A 15,052-nucleotide genomic window follows, 5' to 3' on the forward strand; every position below is an offset into this window, starting at 1 on the left:
TGTTTTGACTGTTATTTATGTATGGTATGGGGGTATTTTGGGGAAACTCACTAAGATTTGTGCTTATAGTTTTATGTTTATGGTTTTAGGTACTTCCGGTTCGAAAGGGAAGGGTCCGACATGATCGCACCACATCCACCTATGTTTTCCGCACTTTTATGATTTTGGGAATTGTACTCTGATGACTATTTTACCATGGCATACTTTTGGATGGGTTGATATGAATATTTGATGGTTTGGGTTGAATTAAAAATGAATTTTTACCTATGATTTTTGGGATGTTACACATCTACCCTCGAAAACGAAAATAAAAAAGAAAATCACAAATCTCTTTTGCAACCAAAGACCTTCGTACTTGAGCTCCCGTGCGTACCACCTTGTTTGGATGATGAGGACCCAAACCAACACCCCTCTCTTGGTTCACACCCAATGAACTTAAAAGAGTAGAATCAAAATAACTAAGAGGGGATGAAATATAGTAGAGTTCTTCCACAATGAGGGAGAAAGAAGAGGCGAAACTTCAAGCCAAGAATGCGCAAGGAAGAATGAATCTCTAATGCCCTATTTATAGCATTAGATACCTTCCAGGGTTTTATCCTCAAACCCATGTGGGATGGATAACCCTAAGAACAAAATTCCTCATATCCAAAGGGAATTTTCGTTTACCACCCTTCTTCCTAGGGTTCTGCAATATTCTTGATTAATCAGCTATTGATTAATTGATATTCAACCATTCTATTATTTAAACTGTTAATTAATTTCCAAATTGTTTTCTAATTAGTTTCTAATTAATTATTAAACCATAATAATTAATAAACTAATTTCCCTTTGTTAATTCTATTTAATTTGAGTCTCGAGGGCAACTCACGAGGACCTTATTATTATTAAAAATATTACAAATAGTTAATAATATTGAATATACTTTCCAACCTAATTAAACATTTTTTAGTGTATAAATATTATATATGTATACATGGAAGAAAAAAAATCATACTTAATATAAAAGCGCAAAATAATTATACAATGTTTTTTTGCGAATTTTATTTTAAAAGTAATATGGAAATATATTATAATAGGTAACAAAGGTATATATAGAAAAAAAATGCTTAAAATTAAGTTCCCATTTTAGCCCCAAAAAAGTGATTGTTATGATAAAACCGTATATTTTTCTTTGAAAAACTTGTGGGTCTTTCTATAGATTTTTTTAAACTTTAATAGTCTTTTAATAGTCATATGTATACATATGTTATAGTTTGTTGATATTTTTTGTACTAAACAAAATTAATAGTTTTTTGTATAATTTTGAAACTTTGTTACCATTCTAAATCATTTTTTTCGCAAACAATTTGTCAACTCAGCTACTAACCTACTATAGTCGGTGATATAAATGTATTTTTTGAAAAAAAAATGACAATTTTAGTTATCGTCTATGTACAAATGTTGTTGTATTTTTTTTTTTGTTTTTTTTTTGGTACTAAACAAAGTTCAATAGTATTTTTTATGTACAATTTTGAAACTTTGTTACCCTCCTAAGTCATCTTTTTGCAAACAATTTGTCAACTTAGCCATTAACCTACTATTAATGTTGTAGAACTCGTTACTCGGTACCTGTTCGGCCGATTGCCGAGTAACGATTACTCGAGAGTACTCAAGGAGTACTCAGATTCGGTAATTCATGTAGAAATATTTCTAGGGAAATTATATATGTTAAAATCATAAGTTAAAATCATAAGTTAATTGAAATATATCACTACAAGAAAAATCCTAAATAGCTACAGAAAGTTGCTACGGAATCAAAATCCGTAGTTATTCTACTACGGAATATACTACGGAATGACTTATTGTAGCTATTTTGCTACGAAATTAGCTACAGAATTGCAATCCGTAGCTAAATCCTGAATAGCTACGGAGAGTTACTATGGAATCAAAATTTGTAGCTATTCTACAACGGAATATGCTACAGAATGGCTACCCGTAGCTATTTTGCTACGGAAATGGCTACGAAATTGCATTTTTGTAGCTAAATCTTGAATCGCTACCGAAAGTTGCTACGAAATCAAAATTTATAGCTATTTTATTACGAAATATGCTACGGAGTTATTGGTCGTAGCTAGTCCGCTACGGAACTTGTTACAGAGTCTATATATGTAGCTAGTTGGCTACTAATCGGCTACAAAATCAAAATACGTAGCTAGTTGGCTACGGAATTGAAATTCATAACTATTTTTTGCTACAAAAATTTGCTACACAATAAAATTTTGTAGCTAATCTACTATGGAACTTGTTACCAAAAGCTTGATCGTATGTATTTTTGAATAAAATTTGTTTTTGAATTTGCAAAACAGTTACGGAATCAAAATTTGTTGATGTTTGGCAACGGAATATTCCGTAGTTAAGTAGTTACGGAATATTTATCCGTAGCACAATATAGAAATTTCTATAACCTACTATTATAAAAATACACCATCATTCTTAAAAACTCAATAGTAAAAATAAATTATTATTTTTCGTTAAGTTATTATTTTAATTATAATCCAATTTTTACTATTTAACAATTTTTAGATATAACTAATTACTAAACCACGTAAGAATTTATATATGCATATATATCTCGAACAATAACTTAATCATCTAATTTTTTTTTTCAATAATTTTTAAATGTCGACAAAAAATAAAAAGAAAATTCAAACTAATCGTCGACGTCCAAAGCCGATAAAACTATGTTGATAACATAAACTAAGAACTTTACTTATAAAAAAAATAAAAAATATATAAAAAATAAAAATAAATAAAACTTGGAGATAACATACATCACGTATTCAAGTGTATTGTGTATATACTTTGAGGGAATTTAAGGAAACCAACATAAAATTACCCTCAGTTCACAGTTTCCCCAAATTCATCGTTCATTCCCCCTCCCCACTTCATTACGCCATTAGCGATCGGAAATTACTCTGCGTGCTCCGCCCCCAAATTATCGATAAGATTTTACTCTGCGTCCTCTTCTATGTAGGAGCATCTCTGATCAGTCTTCTTATCTGCTCTGTCGTGTGCGCCTGATCGATCAATCGCTAGGTATGCTCCTCGATTTTTCTCTATTCTGGTAACAATATCATAAGTTTAGTTGATTATAGTTGATTCTAGTCTCGTCTTTCTCTATCTTACATAATCAAAACTTTGGATATAAAAGTTAATGTGCTATAGGAAAAGTTATATTGAAGTTCATGTTTAGTGATTCCAATATTATATGTGTAGTTGATTACAGTTGATTCAGACGACTTCTGTGATTATCTAAGCTTAGTTAGATGTTTCTAGGGTTGAATTTCATTTGTACATACACAAAGCGTGTTGTGCTTTGACAATAAAATCCAAACGGGAGCACCAACATATAGGTCTTCTTCAATTCTTTCCATGAATCATCAAAAAAAATTTGCACTATTGACAACAAATTCACTTCTTCTTCTTCTTCTTCTTCGTCTTCTTCTCTTTGATTTTGTTACCTTTATCCTTGTGAGATTGTATCTTGCCCTAATTCATTTTCATCAAAAAAAAATCTTGCATCAATTGTTTGTTAAACCTGTAAAAGAAACAAGAGTTCCTCAGACTCTGGACTGGAAAACACAAGTAAAGCTTGCATAAGGAAAAAAATGTGATTCTTTAATTTCAACATTCATGGTTCTCTGTTTGTACTCATGTTTTATGAGTTTGGCTGTTAATCAGTGGCTAGTATTTTATTCACTCTTCTTTTAGTTTGATTTTTGAGATAAAAAGAAAACCTTTTGTGAGAAATCAAAATGATTTTACACCAAACTTAATTTAGGCATCATATTTTTCAAAATTTAAATTTAATTTCAGTTTTAGTGTGATTTACCATACATAGTGACTAGTATTTGACTATATAGATTTTGAATCCATACATTCATAACAACCCCACAATAAAGACAACTAGATTTACTAGTGATGCTATATTCTTATTTTCTCGTATGCATACTGAGGGATCATTTGGAGTGTTCTGATGTAACCTGATGAAGATAAAAAAAAATATAACATAACTTTTTGTTTCCAAAACTAACAAACCATTAATAAACTAGTTTACTTATGCACATATTTATTTAGTTTTTTCTTAACTTACTTAGCCAAAAAAAGATTATGACGAGGTAGTTTGTATTTTTAATAAATGTTTAACTTTTTACTATATGTTTCATTTTTGTAGGTTGGGGCTTTATTCGAACTAATAAAAGGGCTCATTAAAGATTTAAATGACGATGATAATGACAAGGTTAAATAAGTCAATTCATGTTTTCACTTATATCAATATGTGTATTAATAGATGTTTTGTATGATGACATTTTTAATGGTTTATATTTTAAATCATATTCCTTTTTTTTTCTTTTTGGCTTGTGTAGATGGATGAGGTAGACTTTAAGGAAAAGCAAAATGCTATTAATGGATGACCTAGTTTTGATGTTGGAAGGAGTGTTTAGCAGAATCTGTAGCATAGGATACCCTCAAATGGTTTGCAACTCTTATAGCCATGGCAGGATACCTTAACAAATATGGTCTTATCTCCTGCTTCAATCAAACTGTTGTCAAGGTATGATGTTCGCTTTAATTATAACAAATATGGTCTCATGTTATTGGGTTAATATCTTTGTTGCAGGTTGTTGGTGGGCTAGGTCTTGTAAAGGGTATGATGTACCCAAAGACTCTTTATGCCAACTAAACGTGGAAGTGAATGTGGGTTTACCCCCTGATGCAATATACACCATTGTCATTGATATAGACAATAAGAGAGTCTTCAAGAACATTCAAGAAGTTTTATCCATAAAGGTTTTGTTTGATGAAGGTTCAAGGCAAGTTGTTAAACTTGACAAGCTGCTATATGTTGTTATTATCTATACAATATACACTATGCTTATACTTTTTTTTGTGATTCTTAGATGAAATTCAAGCAAGCGAGACCATGATTTATGAAAAGATTTGAAGGAAACAGAAGGATTGCATCAAAGGCGACTTTAGAGCAACTTACTGAACCTGCAATTTATATCAAAGAAAGATGGGCGTTAAAAAGACAAAGAACATGCAAATCAATGTAAAGAAAAATTGTTTTTTGAGGTATGCAATTTTGTCTTATGGTTATTGTTACTTATGACATTATTTTTTAATGCACCATCTGCATATGCTAGTTGATGTTAATATTTAACTTATAGTTATCTGATCCAGTGCTCAAAAATCTTAACGTATAGTCATGACTAACTTGCAAAAAATAGCAATGTACTTTCATTTATTTCGTGTATTATAATTTATTTCATCATACTCTCACTTCTATCTACTACAACATCCTATTTCAAAATTTACTTTCTTATTAAAACATTATACTTTAAAATTTTGATACTACTGTAATTCCATTTTTTTTCTTTTCAGGATAATGTACTTTGAAAATACATTGTTATTTCTTGCATTTAAACGTATTTGGCCATTTTCCATTTATATATGTGTATTATATTATCATACTTTGATTTTACATTCAATTTTTTTCTTATTGAGACATTGCACTTTGGAAAATCTACCTAATTATAGTAGGAAAAACTATTTTGTAATTGTATGACATCACTATAAGTTTTTTTTATAACACAAGATGGTTTCTTGCATCAGACAATTGAGGTTTTGTCAATGGCTCTAGTACCCGATCTTGCATAAAGGTATGTGATGTAAATTTCAATATTTTTTGACTTTGGTATTATTATTTTTATTGTTGTTGTTATTTTATATTGTCTAATCTGCACTACCGTTGTAGGCTGTAAATGTCTGTTCTTTTCACACAAGCATAAATATTATACGAAGAATAAATTTTGGTAAATTTGAAATTTTATCATATTCAAGATTTTTGGTGTCAATGCAGTTCCATTTATTTGCTTGATATAACATTGCACTTTCAAGTTTTTCTTATTAGAACATTCTACTTTGAAAAAGCTACCAAATAATATCAATGAAAATTAATTTGTATACAATTGGGTAGCTTTTTACATGTTGTAGTAAGATGAAATAAAATAGGATGATATAATAAAGAAATAAATGAAATTAGGTGCTATGTCTTAAGCCTTGTTATCTTATATCTTATTTTACTATTTGTATTGGTTTTAACAGGATTCAAGAGCGCTATATTTGATTATAAGGACACTTCAAAGAATGCACACCTTTGGGATGGAAAACAAGGATACCTAACATTATGACGCAATATCAATAATAAGATCATTATGCAGGTTCAGTTTTTTTAATACCTCTTATAATAGAAAATCAAGTGTTATAAATATAAGTATATAATAACTATTCAGTTGTTTTCAACTTTATTTCAAATCCTTTTAGCATCATGTAACAGCTTGGAAAGAGAAAAAAACCACACTAACATTCGATTTGATGGTTCTCAAAAGGTGATTCATTTTGTTTCTTGTGTACATGCTAATAGTATGTCAAATAAAAGAGTTAATTAGATTGTTGTTTTTATTTTGTGTTTATTTTCAGATTTTATATTTCTAGTTGGTCAAAAACTAGGGAAAGTCTCAAAGCAAAACAAAATGGGATTTTATACAACAAATTGAATTTTAATCAAGTTGATTGTAAATTTGATTTTGCAGGTTTTGCCATTTTGGTTGAGCATATGTGGCTGTTTGTGTGTACGTGGCGGTTTAAATCTAAATTGTTTGGTTGTATTTGTAGTTAGTATCAGTTTTGATGAATAGACAACCGTATAGAATAATTTTTGATGATATAATATATCTATAAAATTAATGTAACTATTAAATTTATATTTACTATATTTTTATTTATTTTTATGAATATTATAATTGGAAAATTGGATTTTGTTGAATATTTTTATCAATCTGAATTTGCTTTGAAACATATTGCCACAGAACAAATTGTTGTTGAACAAATGGCTACAAAATTTGCTACGCAACAGACGGCTACGGAAGTTGCTACGTAACATACGGCTACGAAACTTGCTACGGAATACACGGCTACGGAATTTGCTACGGAGTAGACGGCTACGAAATTTGCTACAGAGCAGACGGCTACATAATTTGCTACGAAACAGACAACTACGCAATTTGCTACGGGACTCAAATTGCAATGAAATAGATGTCGTAGAAACTGTCATAGCGAAATTGCTACGGAAATATAATTCCATAGCTAAACAGTTTGCTACGAGAAATAAAGCTACAAAGTCTAATTGATAAGTTGTGTAGCAAATTCCGTAGTTATTTAGCTTTAGCTACGGAATTTCAACTTTTTGCTATGGAATTTTTCCGTAGCTAAATTGAAATTTTCTTATAGTGTATAACAAATTTAGATACACATGTAAACACACAAAAATTGAAAAACACACAATGGTCACACTTCGTGAATAATTATTGAAAATTTAAGATATATGTGTAGTAATAATCACATGTCTGTGTTGAATAATAAATCATTAAGTAAATTATGCATGTTAATCATCGAATTGGTCGAGTTTTATAACACTACTCGTTTCAATAAGGGCCGATCGAGGAGTACTCGGATTCTGTAACTCGCCTCAATAAGGGGCCGAGCAGGGAATACATGAAACTGAGTAATCGGCCAATTCGACGAGTTTTACAACACTGCCTACTATAGCCGGTGATAGAATGGTGTTTTTTGAAATGATAACTTTAATGATTATATATGTGCAAATATTATAATTTGTTGTATTTTTTATACTAAACAAAATTCAATAATATTTTTTGTATGCTTTTTGAAATTTTGTTACCTTCAAAGTAAAAGTAGTGCAATTTTTATCTCAACTTCCCCTTGTAATCGCCACCTTTTAGAGAAGGGTGTTTTTTTGAAATGATAACTTTAATGATTATATACGTACAAATATTATAATTTGTTGTATTTTTTATACAAAACAAAATTCAATAATATTTTTATGTACTTTTTGAAATTTTGTTACCTTCAAAGTAAAAGTAGTGCAATTTTTATCTCAACATCCCCTTGTAATCGCCACCTTCTACTATTTCAGTATTTCTTCATCTTGTAGTAATTATCTTTTTTTTTTCCCGACACCAACTAAATAAAAATTGCACTACTTTTACTTTGTAATTCATTTTCCTTACACAAAGTTGCAATAAATCCATGTATGCACAACGGTTGCTAGGTAAATTAATTTACTCTAATAAATGAAGGTTTTTTTTGCCACATGTCCTCTTCTCCTTTATTTGGACACATGACATTTTCTAGAAATTTTAAATTTTCTATTTTCCACTTGTCATTTTATTGTATTTTTCATTTTATTAAATTATAATTTCATATTTAATATGTAAGGTAATATATATGTAAAGTATTTATTAGAAATAGTTTATATATGTAATGTATTCAATACATTAAAGCCTTACTAATTTTAATAATTTAAAATTTTTCTCATTTTTCTTATAAATTCAAACTTTTTCAAATTGTTAAAATTTCATATTTAATTTTTTTAATTAAACCCATGTAATACATGGGTCTCACACCTAGTACAATATATAACCACTTCCAATAACTTGCTATAGCTATTTATTTATTTTTAAAAAAGGACATTCTCACTTAAAGCATGCTTCCTGGTTCACCACTATTATTATAACATGCTATATTTATAATAACAATCATTAATAATACACATCGTGTAATTTTAATTAACAAACCTAAAAGTAGCAACCATGATGCAACAAAAACAACTCGAACAGAAAAAGAGTTCCAGTACATCTTAAAGTATCACTAAATTTACTAATTTTGGACATGTAACTTAAAATAGACGAGATACACAAATCATTCAAGGGATGTACAACTTCAAATGATAAAAAGAAGAGTTCAAAAATAAACCTATTAAACACTTGTCATGTTTTCAATACTAAAAGACATAAAGCAATGTCACCACCGATGGAACCGTTATCTTCTTAGGTTATGTGTTATGTGCATTTTTCATCGCATCTTTCATTTTCACTTTCACGTCATCTTCACCTATATTTTAACACAATAAAAGAAAATAAAATAAAGGGGGAAGTTATGGGGTTGGATTCGCAGCATGGTCGCCCTGTGAGGGGTCGGGCAACCCGATACAGTGTTCTCATGTGGGGACACGAGTGCTAGGTATACACATTGTGTGTAGGGTGAGTATAATACATGGCCTTACTATGTGCGTTTTTGGCGAGCTATTAGAAACTTGAAAATTTAGCTTTCCTTAAAAAAAATATAAATTTACATAAAAAACTTTGTTTAAGAGTATAAACTTAAACTTTTATTTAATAATAAAAAACTCATAATCCAAAAGTCAAAGTTGTGTTTAAAGAAAAATTCATGTCTATTATAGCAAAATTATTATCTTGCCTTATGTTTTGATTTTGAGAGTTTATTCGAATGTCATTTTATTTAATTTTATATCTTTTCAGAAGCTTACAACTATTTTTATCAAACACTTATATACAACTTAACGCAACTTTCAATTTCTAGCTCTAGCTCTATCAAACACTTATATACAACTTCAACTCCAAATAAAAGTTACACTTTCAATTTCTAGCTCTAGCTTCAGCTTCCAGCTACAAACTACCCGTTATTGTTTTTGTCAACATACCCTATGTACCCTCCCCACTCCTACTATAAATATAGCATGCTAACTCGATCTAATATATACTATCTACACCAATACAATACAAGTGTTGTATTAAAGATCAGAAATGAAAGGAGTTGTGATAGTCATGTTGGCAATGTTAGCCATGGTTCAGTTCTTGGTGCAACCAAGTGAAGCTCTTTCTTGTACTGATGTTGATCTTCTGCTTGGACCATGTCTAAACTACCTGAAGTTTGGTGGAACACCACCTCAAGATTGCTGCAAAGGGTTGGAGAGGCTTGAGGCTACGGTCACTACTCAGGTTGATAGACAAGCGGCTTGCAATTGTTGTAAAATTGCTGCAAGAACATTTCAGATTAGGGAGGATACTGCTTCTAAACTCCCTGACATATGTGGGGTCAAAATTAGCATCCATATAGATCCCAATGTCGATTGTTCCACGTGAGTGCATGGCTTTAATTGGATATGCAGTAAATAATAATAATTAAACTAAGATTTTGTGTTACTAACTTATTATATCTTGTGATGTATGTTATTTTCTTCTACTAAATTTCTTCTTTTATGGCGCAGAGTTTCTTTATATCAGAGTTACAAGTGAAGTCGGTGGAAGATATTATCCGTTTGAATAAAGACGTGGTTGTTAGTTGTTACTGTTTTCTACAAACTATGCATGTTGTAGAAGATCTATTATCGTATACGTATGTGTTATGGTTGTGACATGTTCACGATGTGTGTGGACTTGAGATGGATAATAAATTATAAGATAAAATGTTATTATCGAATGTTATGTGTAATTAAACTTTTCCAAACGCATGGAAAGTTAAACGGAGTTAAATAATAGCAAAAAAGAAGAGCAATATTATATTTTGGAAAAACAGTATGGTCCACATGTGTATGTGATCATTGGGTGGAAAATTTTAAGTTGAAGTTATAAAAGATCAAATTTTCTTTTGATATTACAAATCTATTTTTTATTAGTGAACACTTTTTTTTGGGTAGAATATTTTGAGCTAAAGTAGGTAATAACGGATTTTATAGATAAAGTATTGATAATAGTTCAAACGAGATGTGGATGCTTCATTACTCCAGAAAAAGTACGGATGATAGGCATTTAATCGGGTCGATTTTTAATAGGGGTGTAATCCAGTCGAACTGATATAATGATATACACGAGCTAAACTTGAATAAAAAACTCAAAGCACAAAACTTGTTCAGAGCTCTAGTTCTAGCTTATTGAAATAAACCACACATTTTCGAGTAATCGAATTCTAGTTCTAGTTTGTTGTGTTGGATACAAGGCTACACACAATCAATATACACTCTAATACACTCTGATATGGAGCAATTTTTCTGGTTTTATTTGTACCACAAAATAGGTTACATGTTGTATAAAATGGAAGGCTACGTACATCTATGATCTATCAAACCTTATACCAAAAAAAAAACTTAATAGTAGCTAACATATTGCCCACGATATTGTGCTAAAATGTAGCCACTCACTTTTATTTTCCATAAAACTCGCTCAACACAAGAACAAGTTTAATCTTCCCAACTCATAAACAAAAAGATTAACCAACAATCACCCCCTTAATCGGTTTGTTCACACCCTTCACTCACAACAACGTTTAATTACTTTCTTTTGGAACCATCTCGATTCTCGACTTTTTCCGGACACCCGACCTTCACCTCGGTCACGTCCAATGTCTTCACCCAATCCTGACTTTTCCCGGACACCCGACCTTCACCTTGGTCACGTCCAAAGTCCTCCACACGACTGTTGTTTGTCACCACACAGAATCCGTTTTCACCGAACACTTCTGTGAAACGAGAACCTTCTTCCATCCATCAAGAAAACAAAGCAATCCGTTTTTCCCGTCTTCTTTCACCTGCAAAAAGAAACAAACCCAAAGCCACCTGCTTTGACGGATCTTTTTTGTTCGTTTTCTCATGCATCTCTGGTAAATCTCTCCATTTTCCGGTGACCTACCCACAACCTACCGCTGGAAGCACCACCTTGTCGGACACCACAAAAACAAAAGGCAATCGGAAAAGAAACCCACCAACTGAACCACCAGCTGCCATTAACCAGTGACGAACACCAACACCTTCATAGCCTTTGTTTACCTTCGACCCACCGACTGCTTCACCTGCATACCTCGTCGACACCAACTGCTAAGACCAGTTGTGATCAACCCACTACCGATGATCCATATGATGGTTTATAGACCTTTTGATTACTTTACTTTATGCAGAAAAATGAAAAGAAGATGGAAAGCTTGCTTGTTTCGTGTGTGTGCAGTGGAAGAGAGAACAAACTGCCAAAAGATCAGACTTTAAATTACATGCTTCTTCGAGAGTTACATGACACAAAAAGAAAAAAACATTAAATAGATATCTAACTTTTGGACTATTGCAACTACTTCAACAAAAAATACACATAAATGTAAAATGGCTTTGCAGCCTTAATTAAGACAATACAAAGGTCAAACTAGAGTAGAGTAGGTATAATAAGAAATGGACGGCCCAAGGAGAATACGTACTTTGCCACATGCTGCTTCTTTTTGCTTTATAATAAACATTATGGATTATAATAATATTTTCTCTCTTAATCCATAATTTTTATTTGCTTCACTCCTAACAAGTTACTCCTAACAAGTTACGCATTTCTTCAAACTTCTTGCTTGCCATGGATTTTGTCAGAATATTTGCCTTCTGCTCCTTGCTGCTCACATGCATGACTTTTATATCTCCATTCTCAACACACTCACGTATGAAATGAAACCTTGTGTCTATGTGTTTGCTTCTCCCATGAAACACTGAGTTTTTTTTTATCAGATCTATGGCTAACTTGTTGTCAACATGCAACACCACTGGACTAATTTTCTTTCCTGTTAGCTCACTAAGTAACCGACGCATCCAAATCCCTTGGCACGTTGCACTTGTCGCTGCCATGAATTCTACTTCGCATGAGGAAAGAGCTACACTCCTCTGTTTTTGCAACGCCCAAGTAACCATATTTTCATTAAGACAAAATGTCATTCCTGATGTGCTGCGCCTGTCATTTACGTCCCTTGCAAGATCTCTATCAGTGTACCCGGTTATAATGTCTTCTCCACTCCCCCTGGTGTACATTAAGCCATAGTCAATAGTTCCTTTGATATATCTCAGAATATGTTTCACTGCTTGTAAATGCTTGACTGTGGGTCTCTCCATGAATCGACTTACAATCCCGACAACATAAGAGATGTCAGGTCGAGTGTGTGTGAGATATCTCTGACCTCCAATGATGCTTCTATACTCCGTGGGATTTACTGGGTCTCCCTCTTCATCTTTCGTTAACTCTAACTTGGGTTCCATTGGGTATTTACATGAGTTGCACTCAGCCGTGCCAGCCTTTTCTAGGATATTTTTCGCATAAGCTGTTTGCTTTATAATGATACCATCTTTTTGTTGACCCACTTCAATACCCAAATAGTATGACAATAAGCCAAGGTCACTCATTTCAAACTCCTATTGCATTTGTTCCTTGAAGAGCTTCACCTCATTACTACAATTTCCTATAACAATAAGATCATCAACATACACCCCAACTATTAAGAGCTTATCATTCCTTTTTCTTGTGTAAACTGCATATTGTTGTGGGTATCTCGTAAATCCCAAAATTTTCAGACATTTGTCCATACGGGAGTTCCAAGCTCTAGGAGCTTGACAAAGCCCATACAAAGCTTTTGAAAGCTTATAAACTTTTCCTGGTTCATTATGGTTCACAAACCCCTCCGGTTGCGTTACATAATATAACGCCCGTAGATCCGGGCTAGTCAATTTAGAAATAATAGGTGTTGAAAACGACTTTTCGACAAAAGATTATTTAGAATAAATAATCTTAACCGAGTTGTATATTATGTCTCAAGGGTTCCGTACATATAAAGAACGCCAAAATCCGAGTTATAACGAAGAAGTTATGGCCCGTCGAAGTTTTTCGGCAAAACCGACACGGCACCGGGAGACGTAAATAGTGAATTTACGTTAGAGGACTTTTTAGCCTTAGCGATCTAAATAAAAGTCGTAGAATAGGTTAAACCGAGAGCATGCATGAAAATAACGCCCAAATCTGACTTCGTATGAGGAAGTTATGAATTTTCTAAGATTTGGCTTAACAGTGCACGCCCCGAAACTCGAATTTTAGTTCGAGCAATTTTTGGCTTACGCGACCTAAATGAGAGTTAAAGATATCATTAATAGGAACTCAACGATAAAAAGATAGACGGAAACGGAGTTTGTATGAAGAAGTTACAAATTTTACGCAGACATTTAACAGTGTAATCTTCTCATACTATTAAATTTAAAATCGGTCGAGAATTGGCCGATGGAGTCAAAAGGAAAGTTGTAGATCTTGTCTTTACCTACGCGTGGATATAAAGAACGTCAAAAACGGAGTTCTTATGCAAAAGTTATGAATTTTTAAAGATTTGCTGTTTTACCTGCGTCCGCCGCCACGTGTCAGCACCAGACTTCGCCTTAGAGCCTACGCAAGGCTCACGACGTGAGCACCCTTTCTCACGACATGAATCGGCCCAGACAGCCTATAAATAGAGGCATAAATCACCCCCAAAACTCATATCTTTCATACTCTTTCTCTCCCATTACCCCCAAACCCTCTTCCCCCTTCCCTAGCACCTCCTAGGTGTTAGAGGCGAGTCCCGGAGCCCCGGAAGGCTCCGAGAAGAAGAGCTTTCGGCTTGGAAGTTCTACCCCTGCAGAGCCCGACTCCTAGCCAAACCCCTAGTAAGAGAGATATGCTTACCCTACCTTAAGTATAACTTATGTTTAAATATAGTAATGTTATTAGAACCTTATAATAAATATATGGGATATTATTATGAGTTATATAAGAGTGTTACTTAATGCTTATATAATAGTAATAATAGCTAGACTATTAATTAGTCGCAGTTAACGTTAGACTAAACCCTAGTGGTATTGATACTAGGTTTTGTCAAGGGAAAATTATTTTGAGATAACGAAGTGCTGTCCGAGTACCGAGTCACCACCTTACCAGGTGAGTGCATAGTTACTTTCATCTTACACATAAATATGAAGTATTTAATATAAATTACATGCTATGCATGAATCTTATCTATATACTTGTTATCTATGCTGGATGAACAATTTTATACATGTTTTAAATGATTTAAACTGTATATATATATTTTATATCTACAAAATATGTTGGGTAAACATGGGTAGATGAGATATGAGTCGGATGATGAGGTGAGAGGTGAAATAGACCATGAGGTGAGGGTGAGAGGTGGACAATGTGAAAAGCCTTTTACCCAAATGTTGGCCCCGTCATCTAGCAGAGTATGGATGACAACCACAGACTATTCTAGACAGTCCAGTGGAACACTAGCAGGCTCGCAACCTGTAGGTGTT

The 15,052-nt window shown here is 32.6% G+C and overlaps 1 long non-coding RNA gene and 1 pseudogene across 3 annotated transcripts; both read left to right on the forward strand.

Moving 5' to 3' along the window:
• The first annotated feature begins 2,837 nt into the window (after positions 1 to 2,837).
• LOC145109417 (uncharacterized) lies at positions 2,838 to 6,817 on the forward strand. 3 transcript variants are annotated; one of them, XR_013709006.1, is made up of 9 exons: positions 2,840 to 3,075; positions 4,214 to 4,279; positions 4,407 to 4,594; positions 4,661 to 4,853; positions 4,941 to 5,115; positions 5,656 to 5,702; positions 6,148 to 6,263; positions 6,367 to 6,431; positions 6,636 to 6,817. It is a non-coding gene; the product is annotated as an uncharacterized LOC145109417 (long non-coding RNA). The 3 variants fall into 3 exon arrangements; XR_013709007.1 differs by having other exon boundaries at positions 2,838 to 3,075; positions 4,407 to 4,559; positions 6,148 to 6,431; XR_013709005.1 differs by having other exon boundaries at positions 2,839 to 3,075; positions 6,148 to 6,431.
• Positions 6,818 to 9,728: 2,911 nt separating this feature from the next.
• LOC145107083 (non-specific lipid-transfer protein AP10 pseudogene) lies at positions 9,729 to 10,067 on the forward strand (annotated as a pseudogene).
• The last annotated feature ends 4,985 nt before the right edge of the window (positions 10,068 to 15,052 follow it).

The sequence above is a fragment of the Lactuca virosa genome, chromosome 4 (assembly GCF_052849685.1).
Source record: "Lactuca virosa cultivar CGN04683 chromosome 4, Lactuca_virosa_CGN04683_v6, whole genome shotgun sequence".
NCBI classification, from domain to species: Eukaryota; Viridiplantae; Streptophyta; class Magnoliopsida; order Asterales; family Asteraceae; genus Lactuca; species Lactuca virosa.